At 47.9% G+C, this 20,626-nt stretch overlaps 1 long non-coding RNA gene across 1 annotated transcript in view; it reads left to right on the top strand.

The window, feature by feature from the left end:
- The window catches only part of LOC146858910 (uncharacterized), a 57,780-nt gene extending 38,757 nt beyond the window's left edge, over nucleotides 1-19,023 (top strand). Inside the window, exons 2-4 of the long non-coding RNA XR_014979709.1 lie at nucleotides 18,200-18,333; nucleotides 18,457-18,556; nucleotides 18,951-19,023. This is a non-coding gene — a long non-coding RNA (uncharacterized LOC146858910). The remainder of the gene's footprint in view (nucleotides 1-18,199; nucleotides 18,334-18,456; nucleotides 18,557-18,950) is intronic.
- Nucleotides 19,024-20,626: the final 1,603 nt, after the last annotated feature.

The raw sequence follows: 20,626 nt of genomic DNA, 5'->3' as shown, positions 1-20,626 counted from the left end.
GACCTTGTGTGGGAGCAGCTGATTTGCCTGGTAAACATGGCGTGATAAAATTCGGCGAGCTCTGTTCATCCCACATAGATGATGCCTCTGAGCCTCTCGGAGCCCCTCCACTAGCTATCCTCTCACAACTCCTCTGAGGATCGGCCAAGTCCTCTAAGATCTCCTCCTCTCCTCCCATACTGGCCCCTTCTAGCCAGTCTTGAACCACACTGTCCACTGAAGATCTATCGGACATGGAAAAGAAATCCTCCGTAGTTGATACTTTATCCGGCACATCAGCCGGACCTAACGGCAACTCGAGAGCTCCGGGTTTAGCTTTTGGCGGCTTAGCTGCAGTTATACCCCCAATGGATGCTAAAGGAGGCATCTTCCCCTTCTGAATGTGCGGTTGCTGCGTCTGGTGTGTTACTTGATGTGCTTCTGAATCCTGAGTTTGTCCTAGCCCTTCTTGGACTACAGCTCGCAGAATTCCCCTATCAGGACTATTCAGGATCGAAGTCGTAGTTTGTAGATCATGTGAATCATGTTGGGGCTCCAGAGGACATACACCCTGTTGGGCTCCTTCGGGAGGACTAGATTCGCCGTTTACCGGGTTACCTGTTTTGTGTTTAACCTTAAACATTGCGGGGATATGTGAGCCTAAGCCCGGCTGAGACTCTGGCTGGTTCTCTGCTCCCGCTTCCTTGTGATTGTGCGGAGCCTTCCCGGTCTTTCCTGCCCCCTTCTCGATCGATTTTACGCCAGCGGCTGTCTGCCGCGTTCTCACTGGTGTGCCAACGGGATTACCAGCCCCTCTATTGCGGTTCTTCCCAACCATACCTCCATCAAAGAGACCAGCAGCAACACGTCCTGAAAAACACAAGCGCCTGCAAAGCTGGAACCTCAGCTCGGAACGGGCGACTGCCGCAGCCGAAAATCTCCAAAGCATACACGGAGGACTTAGCGTCGGGCAGTTCCGGGCAGCTCCGAGACGGAAACGCCGAATCTCCTAGGGGCAAAAGAGGACTCCAACCTCGCTTCAAACTACTCAAAGCTATTCGGTTTTCATCCCTCACATCATGTATCCAAATCCAGCCTCGAAGTTTTGAAGATATGTGCACGCCATAGCCACATCAGGTACGGGAAGGATTTAGAGGTGGAGAGCACTCGCTTAGCCGGCCACAACCGCAGCCACCATCTTGCTCCGCGTGACCACAATTCTAGGTGCAGTTTACGCTTCCCGTCGTCAGTCTGTCTGTTCGTTGGTTCTCTCAGCACCGGAAAACAAGCATCCTGGGACCGGTTTCAGGGCATCACCCCTCATCAGCCAGGCTACATTGAAACCGGTGGTGTAGCGAGCACGGGACCCACGCCTGGGCATACCCTTCCCACTTAGGGTGAAAACGAAACACAAAAAGATGATGGACGGAATGTTGAATATCGTCAAATATCCACCCCCAGTCACAGATCTGGGTTTAATCCATCATTATTTTATTTGCCATGCTATTCCAGTTTAAACTCAGCCATATGCAAATCAGCCTTGACCCTGTTCCCCATAGGAACAGTCCAGCCTGAACTGCCAGGCCAGGTCCTCCCTGGAGCGGAAAACAAGCATCCTGGAACAGGTTTGGGGGCATCAACCCTCATCAGCCAGGCTAACTTGAAACCGGTGGCGTAGGGAGCACGGGACCTACATCTGGGCATACCCTTCCCACTTAGGGTGAAAATGCCACACAAAAAAAAGATGGACGGAATGTTGAACATTGTCAACTTGATGGATATGCTCCAAGCTCTCGGTAGAGTTATTTTAAATTAGTGATGAGTTAAATTAAAACTACCTTTACAAAGTTGGGCAGAATTAGGAAACTCCACACTTTACGAAGCAAATGAAGTTTTCTAACTTTACTTGTGTTTAGGTTTATCCTTTTGGGCCTTCCAGATATGAAAATTTCCTGATATAGAATGTGCCAGGTAGGTGATCCTCCAGCAAACCAAAGTTGAGGGTGGAGGCTGGAAATGCATCACTAGGTAAGTTTTGTCAGAGGAAGCGATGATGCCAGCTTATATATATTTTTAAAAAAACTTTATAAGTTTTGCATTTCTAGAACAATTTGGAAAATACACAAAGCTGCAAGCCAGACTACTTTACAACTTTGAACCCCTCTACTTTAAATCCAATATAATTGATAGGATTTAAAGTTAGATTGTGGAAAGTTGATTGAGTGTACTTTAATATGTACCTTAAAATATTCACATATTCCTTCACACAGAACCACACAGTGTGCACTCTGAATATCAAATCCAGAATATTGATACCACAGAATATTGATGACAGAATATTGAATCTAAAATATTGACAAGTAAACATAGATTTTCTATACCTTACTCCGCATATATGTACCTATGTGATAAATGTATATTCAAGTTATGTATATGTGGAGCTAGGAATAGTACATTTCTACTTCCCTATATGCACTTTTCATTCAATATTCTGTCAACAATAGTCTTGTACCAAAATAACCTGGGTGTCGTTATTTAGTAGTACAACCAGTATTCTGGAAATAATGCACCTATATAGCACAGCTTTAATGTTTGGACACAGTGGAGGGCCATGCCCCCGTAAACATTTTGTTCTGGGCACGGGCCTGCCTCACTCACATATTCCAGGACACAGTAGTCACAATATATAGCAAATTAATGGTGCTCTAGAGCAGGGGTTGGCACCACACAACCCCAAACATAACCCCAGAATTGGGTTAATCAATACAATCCAAATTCTTCTGAGCACTCAGAGTTAAAAAATAAGCCAAACATCCAATCCAAGGAGTCATTTAATTTCTGCCAGCTTTAATCCGATCCACCAATTCACATCAAAGGAGCGTGTTTCTGTACATCCAATCAATACAGCGGTTATGCACTATAAAACAGCCTGCCAACACGTGTTTCGTCGTATGGCTAATTAGTCTATCATTTCGTCAGGACCGATGTAGAGGAAAGCGTAGTAAATCCAAATATAGTAGCAAAAGCCAAATAAAAGTTTGAATTCGAATGTTAGGTGTAATGTCAATCAATGGCAGAGTAGCAGAACACGCAGTGTGCCCCTTCAACAGTACCGGCGTTACTGTTGAAGGAGCACTCTCCACGTTCTCTTGCTCTGCGGTACAACTCCTTGGATTGGATGTTTGACTCTTTTTTCAACTCCTGGATTGGACGTTTGACTTATTTTTGAACTCTGAGTGCTCAGAATAATTTGGATTGCCTTAGTAAATGTTATCCCATTTGCTAGTGACTTATAGGTAAGTTAAATTTACCAATGAAGAGTATGCCAAATCGACCAAGGTGGGAGCATTTCTAAAAGAAATGCTTGAGGTTTAACGGCAAAATGGCTTCAGGTGTGACACAGTTTTGTCAGTAATGCAGAATGTTAGTGCTTTAGTACTATTAGTTAGCAGGGGTAAACTGCACAAAGTTCTAAACCCAGCAATAATATAGAGTTCAGCAGAAAGCAAAATTCTGGGATGATCATGCAGAAAATGCACATTTCCTAAACAACACAGCACCTCTGACTTTTTTTTGTTTATCTTTTAACCAAATATATAAGGGTAATAAGAAAGTTAATATAACAGTACTCACTATAAAAAATATATCATCTTTCTAAATAACATTTGGTACAGTGAGAATTCTCTTTGACAAAGGCAACCAATGTACATGTTGAAGTCCATATTTCTTGATTCCTAAAGCTTCAAAAACAGCAGCATTTTGAACTTGTAAACACAATGTCGCAGAGCCGAGGAGTTTGTTATAAATTGGCATGGCGGCTCATGCAGTAGAGTGGAGTGCTGTTTCATACAGTGCCGGACACTGTCGCAGAGTAGAATAGAATGTTGTACATTAGAGTGTACAGGCATAGAGTTGTGTACAAATCTGGACAATGGAGTGTACTAGGATAGAGTAGAGTCTAGTAAAGTGGCATAGAGTGTAGTAGAGTTTTGTAGAGTGGAGTTATATAGAGTGGAGGAGAATAAACTGGAGTGGTGTAGAGTGGAATAGCGTACAGTGGAGTGGCCTACAGTGGAATAGCTTGGAGTGGTGTGGTGTGGAATAGCATATAGTGGAGTAACGTACAGTGGAGTGGTGTAGACTGGGGTGGCGTAGAGTGGAGTGACATAGAGTGGAGGGTTGCATAATGGAGTGGCGTACAATGGAGTGACGTCTAATGGAATAGCTAAAATGAAGTGGCGTAGAGTGGAGTGGGGTATAGTGGAATATCATACAATTGAGTGGAGAAGATTTAAGTTGCGTACAGTGTAATAGTGTAGAGTGTAGTGGCGTACAGTGGAATTGCATAGAGTGGAGTACAGTGGACTGGCATAGAGTAGAATAGAGTACAGTGGAATACCGTACAGTGGAGTGGCGTAAAATAGAGTGGCATAGACTGGAGTGGTATACAGTGGAGTGAGGTAGAGTGGAATAGCATAAAGTTGAGTGGCGTAGAGTGGAGTGGCATCCAATGGACTGCAGAATGGAGTGTTAGTAGAATGAAGTGGCGTACACTGGAGTGGCATAGAGTGGAGTAGTGTACAGTGAAGTGGCATACAGTGGAATAGCATAAAGTGGAGTGGCGTACATGGTATAGTGTAGAGTGGAATAGCATATATTAGAGCAGCGTATAGTGGACTGGTATACACTGAAGTGGCGTTGAGTGGATTTGCGTACATTGTAATAGTGTTGAGTGGATTGGCATAGAGCGGAGTTGTGTACAGTGTAGTGGGTAGAGTGGAGTGTTGTACAGTAGAGTGGCATAGGGTGTAATGGAGTTTAGTGGAGTAGCATACAGTGGACTGGCGTACAGTGGAGTGATGGAGACTGTAGTGGTGTACACTGGAGTGGGGTAGAGTGTAATAGCGCAAAATAGAGTAGCATACAGTGGAATGGCGTACAGTCAAATAGCGTATAGTGGAGTAGCATCCAGTGGATTGGCATACAGTGGCGTGGCATTGAGTGGAGGGGCATACAGTGGAGTGATGTACACTGGAGTGGAGTATACTGGAATATCGTACAGTGGAGTGGTGTATACTGGATAGTGTATGCATGGTGGCCTTGCGTTGCTTTGTAAATCTGACTTAAGTATTGAGTTGACCATGCATCACCAGGAGGGACGCAAGGGTCCTGCAATACAATAATACATCTGGTCATAGTTATATTTTAGGCCATGGTATACCACAGGAACTTTGCGGTTTACAGTGGTACATGGCGATGACAAGACAGTATATAATTGGGTAATGGCTGTTTTCAAAAAATGAAAAGGCAGCCATATTGTTTTACTACAATTCGCTGTGTTCTGTGTTAGTGACTTAGATATAGGTAAGTAGTAAACTATATTGTAGTTTCCTACCTATTACCACTTTCTGAAAGTGGTAATACGTAGGGAAATGTATTTATATTTCTTACAAAATTTTAAATACGTTCTTGGAGTACTGTGCTAGTACATAGTAAGTACTGTAGCTTTTATAAGAATTTTAGGCATCTTCACAGTACACTGTAAACTTTGTTTTACAGATTTAAATATGGTAAATTTGTAAGTTCATTGTACTACACATTTGTTTAAGATTTGGTTTTGTTTATAAGTCCTGCAGTGCTTCCTAGGTAGTACAGTGGTACTCCATTTTTTTAAAAAAAAGAAACTTTTCTAAAGTGGTAATAGGTAGGGAAAAAATATAAAATAGAATACTTGCCTATATCTAAGGTCCTAAGCCACCAATCAGATAATGAGTTGTCATCGCCTTGTACCACTGTAGTATCACAGGGTCACGAAATCCCATAAAAGTACTGCAGTCACAGATATCATCAAGGTTAAATGCTTTATAACTTAGAAAATACTTACCGGCAGTACTCAAAAAGGATCATCTGTGCAAGATAATGTATAATACTGGCAAATTTCATGTAAATCCGTTCAGCCATTTCTGCGCTACGCCAACTACAAGTCTGTGGAAAATGAACAGGTGCAAAAGCACGTTTTGGGACCCCCTTTTATCTTTGCAGCCCCTTGACGATTCACCACAAAAATTTACATCATCACAAAATGTAGAACATGCTATTGATCTGGAATGTTTTGTGGTGAGTTGTCAAACAGGTGGAAGGTTATTAGGGAGTAAAATAAAGAGGAATTCCTGTCCATGGGAATCCTGACTATAACTACAGAGTGGTAATACGATTTGATGCAATTTCTTTCTTTTTATCTATTGTATTTGTGATGTAGTTGTTTATTTGTTTACATAATCAGGTTATCATAAATGTGTCTTTTAGCTGTTCATGTAGTGATTCTGAAACTTTACATATGCAGTCTACTTTATTTTTTGGGCTTCCTTGCTACTTTTAGTAGGTTTGTGCTACATAAGTAGACCAAAGTGAATGAAATCCAATCGTTATTGTACAAAATTGAGATATTATTTTATTTTGCTAGTGGTTCATTATCATGTCTTCCATATTAGTAGTGTGTGTAGTTCACTGCTTGGTCACTTTTCATTTTGTTGCACAGTAGTGCATGAGGAAGTTTTTGTTTGGCTTGTTGGGCACAGTTTTATTTTGTGAGCCATAAAGCATGCAAAGAAAACTTTCGTAAATTAAGATGTATATTCTATTTGTTATGTATTTGTTTATTGGTTTCCATTAGCATGTGAACATAAAGGGGTCTTTTAGTTGTTCATGTAATACATCTAAAGCTTTACATATACAGTCTAGTTTATTGTCTGGGCTACCTTGGTACCTTACCTTTAGTATTATTGTGCTACACAGATATCACTAGGTTTTTGGCCCTCATAATTTCATAACCACTTCATAACTTAACTTGCAATAGCAAAAAGGCTCATCTACATTGCTGTGAAATTTCATTACAATCCGTTCAGCCGTTTTGCCGCTACGTCCAATACAAAAAGTCTATGTAAAAAGCATTGGAGTCAAAACATGTTATGAGACCCTCCTTTTTTCTTTCCACTCCCTTGCCCAAACGTTGAGAAACTTTCAATACCCAATGTAACAGGGGCAATAGGTCTGGAAAGTTTAGCAGAGATTTGTCAAATGACTGCAAAGTTATTAGGGGGCATAAATCTGAGGAATTTGTATCTATGGAAATCCTAACTATAACTACAGAGTGGCTTTTTGCCATGTTTATGCATTGCTTAATGGGACATGTGCACTCTGCACTTTTGCAATGGTATCTATGTGCAAGGATGGAAGCCTCAGAGCTCCCGGCCAGTTTTTCACCCAACTCCTTGTTAATCCTGCAGAATCCTGTCTTCAGACACCCAAATGAAGCCATCCTTGTTAAGCAGACGGCGCATACTGCCCAAAGCCTGCTGATGCCCGAGAAGCGCCTGACTGTGAGAGTTCCGAGTGGAGCGAACTGCACAGTTAGGGCATGCTGCATAACGAGGAGCTGCAGCCGGCATCTAGCGCATAGCGTGTGCTGTCCGTCACCCCCTGTTGGCGGGATGTTGCCTCACTTGTCCCTGTGCCTGCCCTGGGGTACGGCCATAGCCTGTCTAGGAGGTGAGGGGGCCCAGAGCGTGTGAATCCCTTCCCAGAGACTGCCAGGAGCGCCGGGGCTGGAGTTTCGCCCTGGTTATCCACCCCACCTGCAGTATGACCTGTGAAGCATCCACATCCGCCTGAGTGGGGGTGTAGTGTCCTGCTGGACACGTTCTAGTGTTCCGCCTGGTGTTAACCAACACTGTGCACCCACCCATCACAGGCGTCACTAGTCAGGTGACCCTGCTAATAAAAGGGGCCGAGCGCACATGCTCTGGGCCAGTTCCAGTACCCTGCCCCTGTGTCAGCGTAGTCGTCCTGTCCAGCATGTGGGCCTAGAGCTAAAGACACCACGGGAGGCACCTAGTGTGGGGGTGCCAATTAATTCACTGGGCCCATGGGCCTGCCAGCACCACCCCAAAGCATACCAAAGGTGCCCTGTTCTGTGGCTGCAGTGGGGATGCGCCTGCTGCAGTTTAAGGAGCGGCCGCGTGATGGCCCATACTACCTGCCAGATTTGCAGATGACCTGGTGACTGGCGGGGGCCCCCGAGATGCTAACAGTGCCGCCCCCGGCTGGGTCTGGGGTGACATGCGATGCCTCCTCTGCCATCAGTGTGGACCTGCCAGGGTGTAGCGGCTGAAACTAACAGTGTGGTGCCATAGCAGCGGATGGAACCACAGCCTATCAACAAATAGCCACACATTCTATCCACTGAGCAGGCTGCATTTGATAAAGTTGTAGTGGGTGAAGTAGCGGGAGAGTGCTGGATGTCCTCAAGGTGCTTTTGAAGAAGTAATGGTGCAACCTCCCTGGACAGTGCTTGGCTGCCTGGCAGGTCACCTCAAACCGGACCCAGGCCACATCACCCGCTGGGGCCGAGGTGGGGATATTGAAACTCCATCCTGGGACTGGGTATGTGCCCTTGCCCCCTGGGTGCCCCCACACCCGCACACAGATCGGATTATCTGGGACCATGCCCTGCACTACTTTAGCTCCTAATACGGCCCGCTGGCTTCAGGTCAGGGGGAATTACACGCAGGCGATGGTGGTGATACCATCGTGAGACCCCAGGATGACAAGGAAGGCCCCTGATCCCTCTGTAGTGGCAGAAGTGGATTTGGTGGGCTCTCATTTAGAGGGGTGTCATTGTCCTACATTGATGGCCCCGGAGACTGCATACAAGTGGAAGCTCAGGGCAGGTGGCCTCATAGGAGTGGTAGATGCTGCTTAATGCTCCTTGTGGATTGGGTGGTGAGAGGTGTAGGGGCAGTCGGTGGCTTAGAGGTTGAGAGACCGCTTCCCTCGGTGCACCATGGGAAAGGACATGGCAGCCCCTCGACTCCAGCGAACACCATCACTCAATATACCATTGTGCTACACCCCACCAAAAGAATAAAGGGGCTAATAGGATCGAACGATTTCGGGGATGCACCAGAGGGGGATGCGGACCAGCAGACCTGTTTGGTGCGATTCAAGGATCCAGACCCACACTGAAACACAAAATAGAGACTGTGTCGATTGATGCTAGCCTGTTGTGGGGGGACCTACGGAAGGTCACGGACAAAGGCATGACAGCGGAGGGTAACATAGCGGACCACCTGGGGGAGTTGGTAGCCCAGAAAGGTCAAATGGCCCAGATGACTATGACCAAGAAGGAGCTAGAAGTCAAGTAGAATATGCAGAGGGCTGCTCCTGGCACAGCAACATCCGAGTCCTACGTTTTTTTTAGAGAGGACGGAGGGAGGCTCAACCGAAAAGTTCCTGGAAAAAGCGTGCGCACTGAACTCAATCCGCAAGGCCTCTCTGAATTCTTTATGGTGGAGAGGGCCCATAGAGTCCTGGTGCAGCCACCGCAGAGGACCATAATCGCCTAAATCCTCAACTATCGCAACAGCAACTGTATCCTTAGCCCAGCCCACACATGGCAAGCCCCACTCTTCGGTAACAGCAAGATACGCATATATCCGGACTACACTAAAGAAGTGCAGGAGCAACGCAAGTCCTTTCTAGGCGTCAAACAGAAGTTGAGGGCGCTCAAACTTCAGTACATGTTACTGTTCCTGACAAAACTGAAGGTCCTAGCGCAAGCGAAAAGCACTTCTTTGACAGTCTGGAGGAGGTGTGGGAATGGCTGGAGATCCAGGGGGAGGTAATACCACCACACTTCTGCCATAGCCAAAAACGTACCTGGGGAACTCATGCCAGGAAAGGGTCTCGCTGCCGAAAACTGGCCAGGGATGATTCCAACACCACCCTGCTGGGGGACCAAAGGGTCATGTTTGTGAGGACATCACCATGCAGCTCGGATGAGTGGAGACCCAGGAGATGGTGCAGGATGTCGACATGTTGCCAGTGGCGGATGGAATCAAGGGCCTCAAGCCCTATGATGGACTGTGTACCTGATAACGTGGTCTCCCCAGACGTGGGAAGTGGTCATATCTGAGCGGGACAGTAGATACTGCTCTCACTTGTTGGTCTGTTGGTGAGCCATACATTTCAATGAGATATCGCTGCAGTGTGAAGGGGCAGAGAGTGACTGCAGAATGCCTCCCTGGGTTTCCCACTATTGATGAGCTGTCTGCAGGAGAATGTTAGCCTACCCCACTGACCTCAGTGGGGCATGAGTAAATATTGGCAAAACAAGATCAGGTATGTCTCGATGCAGAACTGTCTCTACTGTGGGTGAGTGACTTGCCGAGAAGCTGACCAGTTGAGTGACTTAGCCGGTCCCTATTGGACTTGCAGGGATGCTGTGCATGTCCTGGCATATCCGTGGGGTGGGCATTGATAGTCGTATGGTTGAGCATGTTTGTCCATGGGAGGGGGGGGCTTTGTTGTGCATTGCACGTTTTTGTTTTGCAGTTGGCCGCAACCACTATGTGACACACAGTGTGATGGGGGCTGACCTCAGACTCTTGACTTTAAAATGGCATAGAATCTCTATAGCCTGCTTGCAGGAGACACACTTAGATGATGCGGGTGCTACAAGCCTGGCAAAGAAATGACAAAGTATTTCATTCCTCCTACTCAACATATACCAGGGGTTCATTAATCTGGGTAGCGCTCAGTGTCCCGTTCTCCTTCACGTAAATGGAGGCTGATGTGGGTGATCGAAATGTACTGTTGCAAGGGACCCTGGACAGATGTGAGCTGAATCTCTTGAACGCCTATGCCCCAAAAAATAACGACCCAGTGTCCTTTCAAAACATACAGGACCTACTAATGCACTAAGTGGAAGCGCCACTCCAGGGGCTGGGTGACTTTAATTGCATACTAAATGCTCACCTGCACAGGGCGCCCCAACAGACAGATGGGTACCAAGTCCTTAATGACCGCTGCGCTTAGCGAGGTGAAGCACAACATGCGGTTTGTGGATATTTGACCAATGAGCCACCCATTGCAGCGGTTATATATTTGTCATTCCACCACACATAACATGTACAGCAGAATGGACTGGATGCTCATGGCAGGATTTCCGCGGGTGGAAAAAATTTAAGTGACCCATCTGGCATGCTCTCTGCCGGACCACTCCCCGGTTAGTTGTGCCTTGTAGTGGGGAGACTATGTGCCGGGGCTCGGTCCAGGAGGATGTCAGCTGACATCCTAGAGGACTTGATTGGGAGGGAGTAGCTCTCACAGGCATTATCGGATTACATGTCGGTCCACTTGGGTTCCACATCCAGTAGGGTCATTGAGTGGGAGACATTGAAGGCGGTGTTGAGGGGCAATGTATGGGTTTAACCTGCAGCATGAATAGGCAGCTTCAGCAGGAGCTTGGCAGGGAGGAGGCGACACTGGCCACGTTGCAGGCCGAGAACAGCCTCACCTGGGTGTCCGCAGCAGAGAGCAGTCAGTGTGTAGGTATATAGTTGATATCTGGGATCTGCTGGACAAATACACACTTTAGCAATACAGGCAGAGGCTGGACAGAGAAGGGAGTAAGTCAGGTTGGCTGCTAGCTTGGGTACTCCGAAGTGAGAACATGCTGCCCTTCTTACGTACTTAATATCAGTGGATGGCACAGGATTGCGACCAGGATGGGGATAGTGGGCACTTTTCAGCAGTACTTGTGGCGAGTGCATGCCATGGATCCCGCCATAACCCCAGACCACTATGTCTCATTTCTGGGCGATCTGGCTGCTGAGTCCCTCAACACCCCTATTAGACTGAAGGAGTTACGCACAGAGGTGAGCGTTTTACCATGGCCCAAGGCACCAGGCTGCGATGGCCTTATGCCTGAGTTCGATCAGGTGTTCTCGCAGATAGTCACGCAGGGACTCCTGGAGGTTTTCTGGAGGCATGCGAGAGCCGAGTCATATCCCCATCTATGAGGGAGGGAGAGATTTGCATGTGCTTTAAACCAGGCCATGTCACATCTGACCCTACGGCTTATAGGGTGCTCACCATGATCAATGCAGATGTGAAAATACTATGCAAGTTACTCGCCAATCGCCTGGCACCTCATACGACTTGGCTGGTACACAAGACCAGTGATGCTTCATCCCCGGGCGGAAAACCGGTATGAACCTCCAACGTCTTGCCCAAGTCCTACATGAAATGGAGCATCGGGTGGAGTGGGGCTACCTGCTTGAAGTGCTAAGAGCTATGGGCCTTGGCCCACAATATCGGGGATGGGTCAGTGTGCTCTATACTAATCCAAGAGTGCGCTTTGGCTAAAGCCGCTCAGAGGCGTGGGCGTTGGGGCGAGGGACACGGCAGGGCTGCCCCCTGGCGCCCTTTCTGTTCACATTGGCGATAGAATCCTTGGCGATCTGGGCGCGATGCGTATTGTGGGACTGGGGCATACATTTGCGGACACGTGCCACATCATATCACTCTATGCAGACGACACGCTCTTCTACATTGCCACCCCATGAGTATGATTATCTATACTGTAGCTACTCCTAGATGAGTTTGGGTACTTGTCTGGTCTACGCCTCAACCGTAAAAAGTCCTTAATCTTTCCTCTGGCAGCGCTGGTCTCTACACCTTTGGAACACTTCCCAAGCCTGGGCCTGTGTTACAAACTGGCGCACTTTCGATATCTAGGGTTACAGGTGGCCCATACTGAGACACAGCAATTATGCCTTAATATGGACAAGGTTGTTGACACCTTAGGGACGTCAATGGACTTCTGGAACACATTACCGCTATCACTGATGCAGACTGACTGTGGTCAAAATGGTGTTGTTGCCGCAATGGCTGTATACCTTGCAGAACTCGCTCTGCCTCATACCCAAGGTCGTTAAACAGCTGAATTCTGTACTTATCTTGTTACTGTGGGCAGGACATCTCAGTAAAGTAGCCCTAACCAGGTTGACCGATGGTATAAGGAAGGGGTTAGCGAGGTGCCAAGACTTGATCTGTACTAATACGCTGCACATTTACTGCACGAGGCCCAGTGGCTGGATGAGGGAGACAATTGGGAGTAGTATCAACTAGCAGGGCCGGTGGCCACAGACCACCTTCCCGTGGCACTAATGGAGGGGGTGAGAGTCGGTAGGGATCTCCTCTATGTGGTTCGTCATATGGCACACATTTGGCAGTGCAATGTAGCGGTGGTTCTGAGGCGCGCCCCCTTGCATCAACAACTCCCACTTTGGATTCTCGCACTGGTTTGGCAAATGATGGACAATATGTCCTTTCAGGTCTGGAGGGAAGGTGAGTGTGCACTGTTAGGAGACTTGTATCCAGGTGAGTTTTTTTTATCACATTTGAACAAGCCTCAGAAGACTTTACGCTAGGGCCGGGACATTTCCTCCATCATGAGGGACTGACCCATGTGGTCAAATTGACCTTGCCTTTATTCCATGCTGCACCCCAGTCCAAACATACGCTGGACATCTAATTGTCTTGCGGCGCCGGTAGACATCTGATTACACATCTATATAGGGTGATGAGAGAGGACTCAGCTGGTCTACCACCCAGACGCGTGCAGCGTGGGATTCAGACCTGGATTCCCAGTTAGATGGCAGTGCATGGATGGGTATTTGTGAACTCATACCCATTGTTTCCTGTAATGCCCGCTTTAAGCTGGTGCACTACAACAACCTCCATGGAACTTATATGACTTCAAAGAGTCTCCACCGAATTTCTCCCAACCGGCCGGACTGCTGTACACTTTGTAGCACAGGCAGGCAGACTTCATGCACCTGGCATAGAGATGCTGGCCACGCACCTACAAATTAACCTTATTCCTTTACAGTGTTTGCTGGGCTATTGTGGGGGTGCGACAGGGATATAGGCAGACCACAAGGCAATTTGCTAAGGGAAAGGCTCCCGTATTTATTAAGGAATTCCAACAAGGTGGGCGTAAATTATTAGTCCAATGATAACAGTCCCGGCGTCGTTTTCCTCAGGGAAGGAAACCTCCTCCTCTCCTTAACGATGTCAGGCTGGGCTTCTCTCGCCGTCAGGGTCGAGGCAAGGGGGAGAGAAAAAACTAAACAAAACAAACAACACAAAAGGCACTGGTTAGTGTTCGTGGAATCTGGAGCCAAACAACTAAAAAAAATGGGGGTGAAAGACCCGTGCTGGAATCACAGGGTGGCGGGTGAGGGTTATGCGGGAGCGGAAGGAAAACACCAGCACTGGAGAAGGCGGGAATCAGGTAGACAGTCCTATGCCGACTTGGATCTTACAAGTGCCTACGGCAGGATTTGGTGAGCCTTCCCCAACTACCCAACCGGTTTCCGAGCTCCCACCCCGCTCCCGAGCCCCCGTACCCGAGCACGCACCTGTTCAAGCCACAACCCTCCTGGGCCGCGGCTGGGGCAGCGTCCTCCGGTTGGCCTCTCGGCTCTTCCAGCGAAGGTTCAGTGTCTCTGATTGTCTGCTCCGGGAACTTCGGTGTCTGCATACATGGCTTCCACCTCTCTGCTTCCTCCTTCCGGGTTCCGCCTTCTTCTTCGAGCCGCCTCTCCTTATCCGGCTCGTCGTACTGTAGTTCCGCCTCCCAAGGGGTTGGCTCATCGATGCAGGAGCCGGGTTTAAAGGGCCAGCCGCCGCATTCCTCCTGCTGCATTACGACGTAGTCGCCGGTGTCTGTGGACTGAAAGGGAGAGAGAGTGGAGGAGTCAAGGGGACCCCGGGACGAGGCCATGGCGGGACGGGGTGAGGTCCGACAGCTTTGTTAAGAGACCAAAGGGTCATAAAACGTCCCACAAATTCTTGCAAATAGCGCTCGTCCTGGCCAGGCACAGAATGGCCATCACTTGGATGGGTCAGCAGTGCCCCATGGTTGAACAGTGCAAAAAGAACAATTAGTGAACAGAATGCAGAACAATGTCATACATAGACCCCAGTATAGAGATCTGGACCTAAATCCATCGTTTTTTTGCTCACCATGCCATTCCAGTTTGGACCCAGCCATATGCAAATCAGTCTTGACCCTGCGCCCAATGGGAACAGTCCAGCCGGAACTGCCAAGCAAGGTCCTCCCTGGACTGGAAACAAGCATCCTTGGACCGGTTTCGGGCTTTCAGCCCTCATCAGCCAGGATAGCTTGACTCCAGTGGCATGGAGAGCACGGGACACACGTCTGGGCATACCCATCCCACTCGGGGTGACAAATGCAAACAGAACAATTGATGGACAGAATGCAGAACAATGTCATACATTCTCCCCAGTTTAAAGATCTGGGCCTAAATCCATCATTATTTTGCTCACCAAGCCATTCCAGTTTGGACCCAGCCATATGCAAATCAGTCTTGACCCTGCGCCCAATGGGAACAGTCCAGCCCGAACTGCCAAGCCAGATCCTCCCTGGACTGGAAACAAGCAACCTAGGACCGGTTTCGGGCTTTCAGCCCTCATTAGCCAGGAAAGCTTGTCTCCAGGGGCATGGAGAGCACGGGACCTACACTGGGCATATATCTGTCCCACTCGGGGTGACAAATGCAAAAAGAATAATTGATGGAAAGAATGCAGAACAATTTCCTACATTCACCCTAGTACAGAGATCTGGGCCTAATCCCATCGTTGTTTTGCTCACCATGCCATTCCAGTTTGGACCCAGCCATAAGCAAATCATTCTTGACCCTGCGCCCAATGGTAACAGTCCAGCCCGAACTGCCAAGCCAGATCTTCCCTGGACTGGAAACAAGCATCTTAGGACCGGTCTCGGGCTTTCATCTCTCATCAGCCAGGATAGCTTGACCCCAGTGGCATGGAGAGCACGAGACCCACGTCTGGGCATACCTGTCCCATTCGGGGTGACAAATGCAAAAATAACAATTGATGGACAGAATGCAGATCACTGGCATACATTCACCGAAGTACAGAGATCTGGGCCTAAATCCAGCGTTTGTTTGCTCACCATGCCATTCCAGTTTGGACCCAGCCATATGTAAATCAGTCTTGACCCTGCGCCCAATGGGAACAGTCCAGCCTGAACTGCCAAGCCAGGTCCTCCCTAGACTGGAAAAAAGCATCCCAGGACCGGTTTCAGGCTTTCAGCCCTCATCAGCCAGGATAGCTTGACTACAGTGGCATGGAGAGCACAGGACCCACGTCTGGGCATACCGGTCCCACTCGGGGTGACCAATGCAAAAAGAACAATTGATGGACAGAATGCAGAACAATGGCATATATTCACCCCAGTACAGAGATCTGGGACTAAATTCATTGTTTTTTTGCTCACCATGCCATTCCAGTTTGGACCCAGCCATATGCAAATCAGTCTTGACCCTGCGCCCAATGGCAACAGTCCAGCCCGAACTGCCAAGCCAGGTCCTCCCCCCCCGGACTTGAAACAAGCATCACCGGTTTCGGGCTTTCAGCCCTCATCAGCCAGGATAGCTTGACTCCAGTGGCATGGAGAGCACGGGACCCACGTCTGGGCATACCCATCCCACTCGGGGTGACAAATGCAAACAGAACAATTGATGGACAGAATGCAGATTAATGTCATATATTCACCCCAGTACAGAGATCTGGGACTAAATCCATTGTTTTTTTGCACACCATGCCATTCCAGTTTGGACCCAGCCATATGCAAATCAGTCTTGACCCTGCGCCCAATGGAAACTGTCCAGCCCGAACTGCCAAGCCAGATCCTCCCAGTACTGGAAACAAGCATCCTAGGACCAATTTTGAGCTTTCGGCCTCATCAGCAAGGACAGCTTGACTCCAGTGGCATAGAGAGCAAGGGACCCATGTCTGGGAATACCCGTCCCACTCGGGGTGACAAATGCAAAAAGAACAATTGATGGACTTTTTGCATTTGTCTATGGTTAAACAGTGGCACAGGGATTTACTGGAGTGGGCACTGGCTGAGGAGGTGCACATGATGCTAAGTTGGCGTGATGATAAACTGGAGGATGTCATTCTCGTATGGAGGGATGGGTGGGATGCCTTTTTGGACCCGTGCGGAGCCACTCAGTCCTCTGACAGTGATGACACGGATGTGAGTGATAGTGATGATGCATATCGAGATAGGGGAAGGCTTCCCCGCATCAAAGTTAGGGTGTTCACTTGATGGTATGTTCCAACATGACCTGTCATGTTTTGTGTACTATATTGCCTGCACTGCTGTCTGTTATTTCAAAACTGAAAAATAAAGGTTTTTAAAAAAAGAAACTCTCTTGGACCTGAGTTAAACCTCCCACCCCTAGTGTAAAAAAGGTGCAGAATTGCAGGCCTAGGAAGACCTACCTACCTTAATTCAGAGTCGACAAGGGCTGTGATGGTGGTGGAGGTTTTGTGGTTTCTCTTTAACTAGAATCTTCTGATTACCCTTGGGCAGTAAAAGCGACTTTGTTTTCTTTGTACTTCATAACTGAAATAAAGGGAAGAAGTGGAAATTTGTCGAACTGTGTGCTTATGTCAAACCACAGTATTTAGCAAATTACGGACATAATATTTTTATGTCGCACTTTCGTCGGATGAGCTTTAGCTGTTAAATGTCTCCAGCACCATTTTTAGGTCTCGCGCCTAGCGTTGCAGTGCTCAGCACTGCTTGCGCAGCGCAAGACCTCTTGTACGGGGTTTATAAAGCTACCCACGCGCTCGTGAGTGTGGTTTTGCTTTCCCTGTCTGGCATTGGCTTGCGCATGCTTTTTTTTTTTTTTAAACGGCACGCGATTGGGCAAAGGAGGGACAATGTCCCGCCTTTGAAACGCCCATTCCCGACGACTGCCAGCACGCGCAGCAGCACACGTTTGCCTCGCTGCCGCACTCCCTCCCCCCCTCCTCTGTGGGGCTTGCGCAACACTGCTTTCGATTCCCGCGTTCAGCCGAACACGGGAATCGAAAGCGCTCAGATGCTGAAAATTATACACAACTTAACAAATAACGGCTCTCTTTCCCTATGTTTATTACGGGCTATAGCCATTAGTTATTATGCAATTGGGCCCCTCTTCTGACTGTATCTCTACACTAATGTATACTGTTCACTATACGTGGGCGTTGGGTTTGGAATTACGACTTGGGAGGCAGGACTGAGTTTTATTCATATGTATTGTGTAACTAATTTAATGCAGCCCCCTATTTACTCTGGTCATTTCTCTCACTTCCTGATTCAGGTCGTTTCTTCCCTCCGTGTTCCATTCATTATTTGTATAATTCCCTTTAGCGCTATCTTCATACTGTCGACTAAAAATATATATTCAAGTGCAGCTTAAGAAAACTGAGATCATGTTCGATATTTATTTCTCCTTACTGATGATATGTATTCCCGCTTCCCTTTTAGAACTTTGGGACGATGTTAAATATAAACATCCCTATCATTTAAGGGTGTCTGGTTCCTGTGACTGTGGAACTGTTGCGATGGGAACCCACTGGATCTCGGCTGTGATACTGATAACTCTGATTTGGCGTTTATTTGTGAGTCACACGCAGGTTGTCTGGTACATACACGTTGTTGTGTCAGCACTTTCCTCTACTACTTCTGTAACCTTATGCTCACTATTGACTCTAGGTACCCTTTTATCTGTGTCTTTATTTTAGAGCTGATTGGATGGAACTCTGCCTTTCAATATGAACATTTAAAAGATTGGGGAACACTTACGAGGATACTTCTCTCTATGATCTCCGCTACGATTTAGTGGTAGGTTAGGTTTCTCCTCCTTTGTTTTTCCTGTTATTTCACTTCACTTCCCTTTTTGTCTTTATTTCACAAATCTTATCTGTTCTTATGTTCTCACTTAACAATTAATGCAAGTCGTTTTCCTTTTATTTGGCCCCTAAAAGGATTTTGGATTTGTATTAAATACAATGCACTGCTTGGAATGTTTAGATTGAACTCTCAACATAGGAATAAAATTACTAATAGGTGTAAATGCATTCCAGAACTGGGAATTATCTCTTCTTTCTCCCAGTACACAATGTCGTTCTGTCTTTTTGGTGCTTTTATGGTGTTTATATCTATGTATAAGTGTTTTTATATATGTATTATTATATGTGTGTTATTTATATGTACTTTTCTGTTTACTGTTTGACAGCCCTGAAGAAGTCCTGTTCCAGGACGAAACTCGTCGGCTGGTCTGTTTGTAGAGTTACATGAACTGATTTTTATGTCTTTTGGAACTATTATATAAATGAAAATAAAATTAATATAAGGAATGATCTTTGAAGAAATTTTATAATTACAAAGGATTCCTTTGTTCTCAAGCCTTTCATGTGGTGCACCTCTCGGTTATTGGTATATTCTCTGATTCCTAAGGGAATAGGCATTGTAACAGTGGGTGCCACTGAGTGTGCACACGATTTCCCCTCATACAAAGGGTTATTACAGGGAGAGCTACACAAGGTTAGGTGCTGGCCAAGTGAAGGTTCCACTGTTAGTGTTTCTTTCTTTAAATAACAGAATATATTTCAATTTAAATGCGCCCGGACACTAAATAAATCATTACTGCAAAGGAAAATAAAGATATTCAAGCAAATGCTACTTTTTCAGAATGCTCATAATTCACCTAATCTACAAACAGATATTAAGGTAACATTTTATAATAGATGATGAGTTTTAAAAACCATTTGACGAGGTGTGGCTGGGAGTTCACGGAGTATGACATGCTCCGTTGCAGCTCTGGAATCTTGCGGCCTCCTGTAACACTTTCCAAGCACCGTAACCAGCCCAATGCAGTCTGGACTCTGTGAAGCCTGCCGTGCCCCACTTCTGCTGCCAGCCCCGGATGCCGCTGTGCAGGAGCTGCTGCTTCGCGTTGGGGGAAGCGGCGGGGCTGACTCTGCCATCTTGACTCCCGCATGGTGGCCCCACCCGGGCAGACCAGCTGTGCCTGGGCGGTGACTAAGCCCCTGATCCCTGAACGGGGCAGTGAGACTGAGGCATCGCTCTAGCTCCCCCTGCTCTAAGAGCTGCAGAATCTCTCCTTTCCTGCACCGGGAGGAGCCCACCCGCGAGAACCGCCATCTTGGAGGCTGTTGAGCCTGCCGTGGTGCGCTGAGGCATAGCACTGCTCGCAGTGGCGATGAGCGGCCCCTATACATCGTGGGCCTGCCCTGGGTCGTGTTCCTGCCGGTGGGGCCCCCTGACTGTGCCCCTTGCCGCCTGCTGCCCTGAGTACCCGTGTAAGGGGATCTTGCCACGATGAGCTGGGGGCTGTCATCGGCCCGGTGATGCCGTGAGCAGCCTGGGACTGTACTGGTGAGTCGGCTGCGAGGGGACTGTGCATGGCGTGAGTACCTGTCGCTCACTAACTGGTGCGCCCTGGGGGGCGTACTGGTGCCCGCTGCTGAGACTGACTGAAGCCTACGGGAGAATAATGCTCCAGATGCGACTCAGCGGCCTCCTCATGTTTGGCTGACGCCCGACCTGGTGAGTGACGGTCGCCCTGCCCTGGATTGTTGCTGGCATGAGATTTGCAATGGGGGTGAGGGAGTGCATGTTAGACCCCCGCCCTGTACCTGGTAGCGAGAGCGGCTGACTCCTGTTGGCTCTGGGCCACCTGTGGAGCTCCCCCCACCCCCTTATTGGCCCCTGCCTCTTCTGGCTCTGCAGAGCACTATCGAACACTGGAGCATCGAGGTGAAGGAGGCCCTGGAAGCCGAGACCCGTTAAGACTGTGCTTACCTGTCCTCTGGGACACCCTAACACTACGGCATGACTGCCCTGTTAGTTCCTGGTCTACTCGCCACTGGGACAATGCTGCACTGCCTT

Source organism: Triturus cristatus, chromosome 3_2 (genome assembly GCF_964204655.1).
Source record: "Triturus cristatus chromosome 3_2, aTriCri1.1, whole genome shotgun sequence".
Taxonomy (NCBI): domain Eukaryota; kingdom Metazoa; phylum Chordata; class Amphibia; order Caudata; family Salamandridae; genus Triturus; species Triturus cristatus.
The sequence above is the reverse complement of the archived record's forward strand: the minus strand, read 5'-3'. Positions and strand labels throughout refer to the sequence as shown.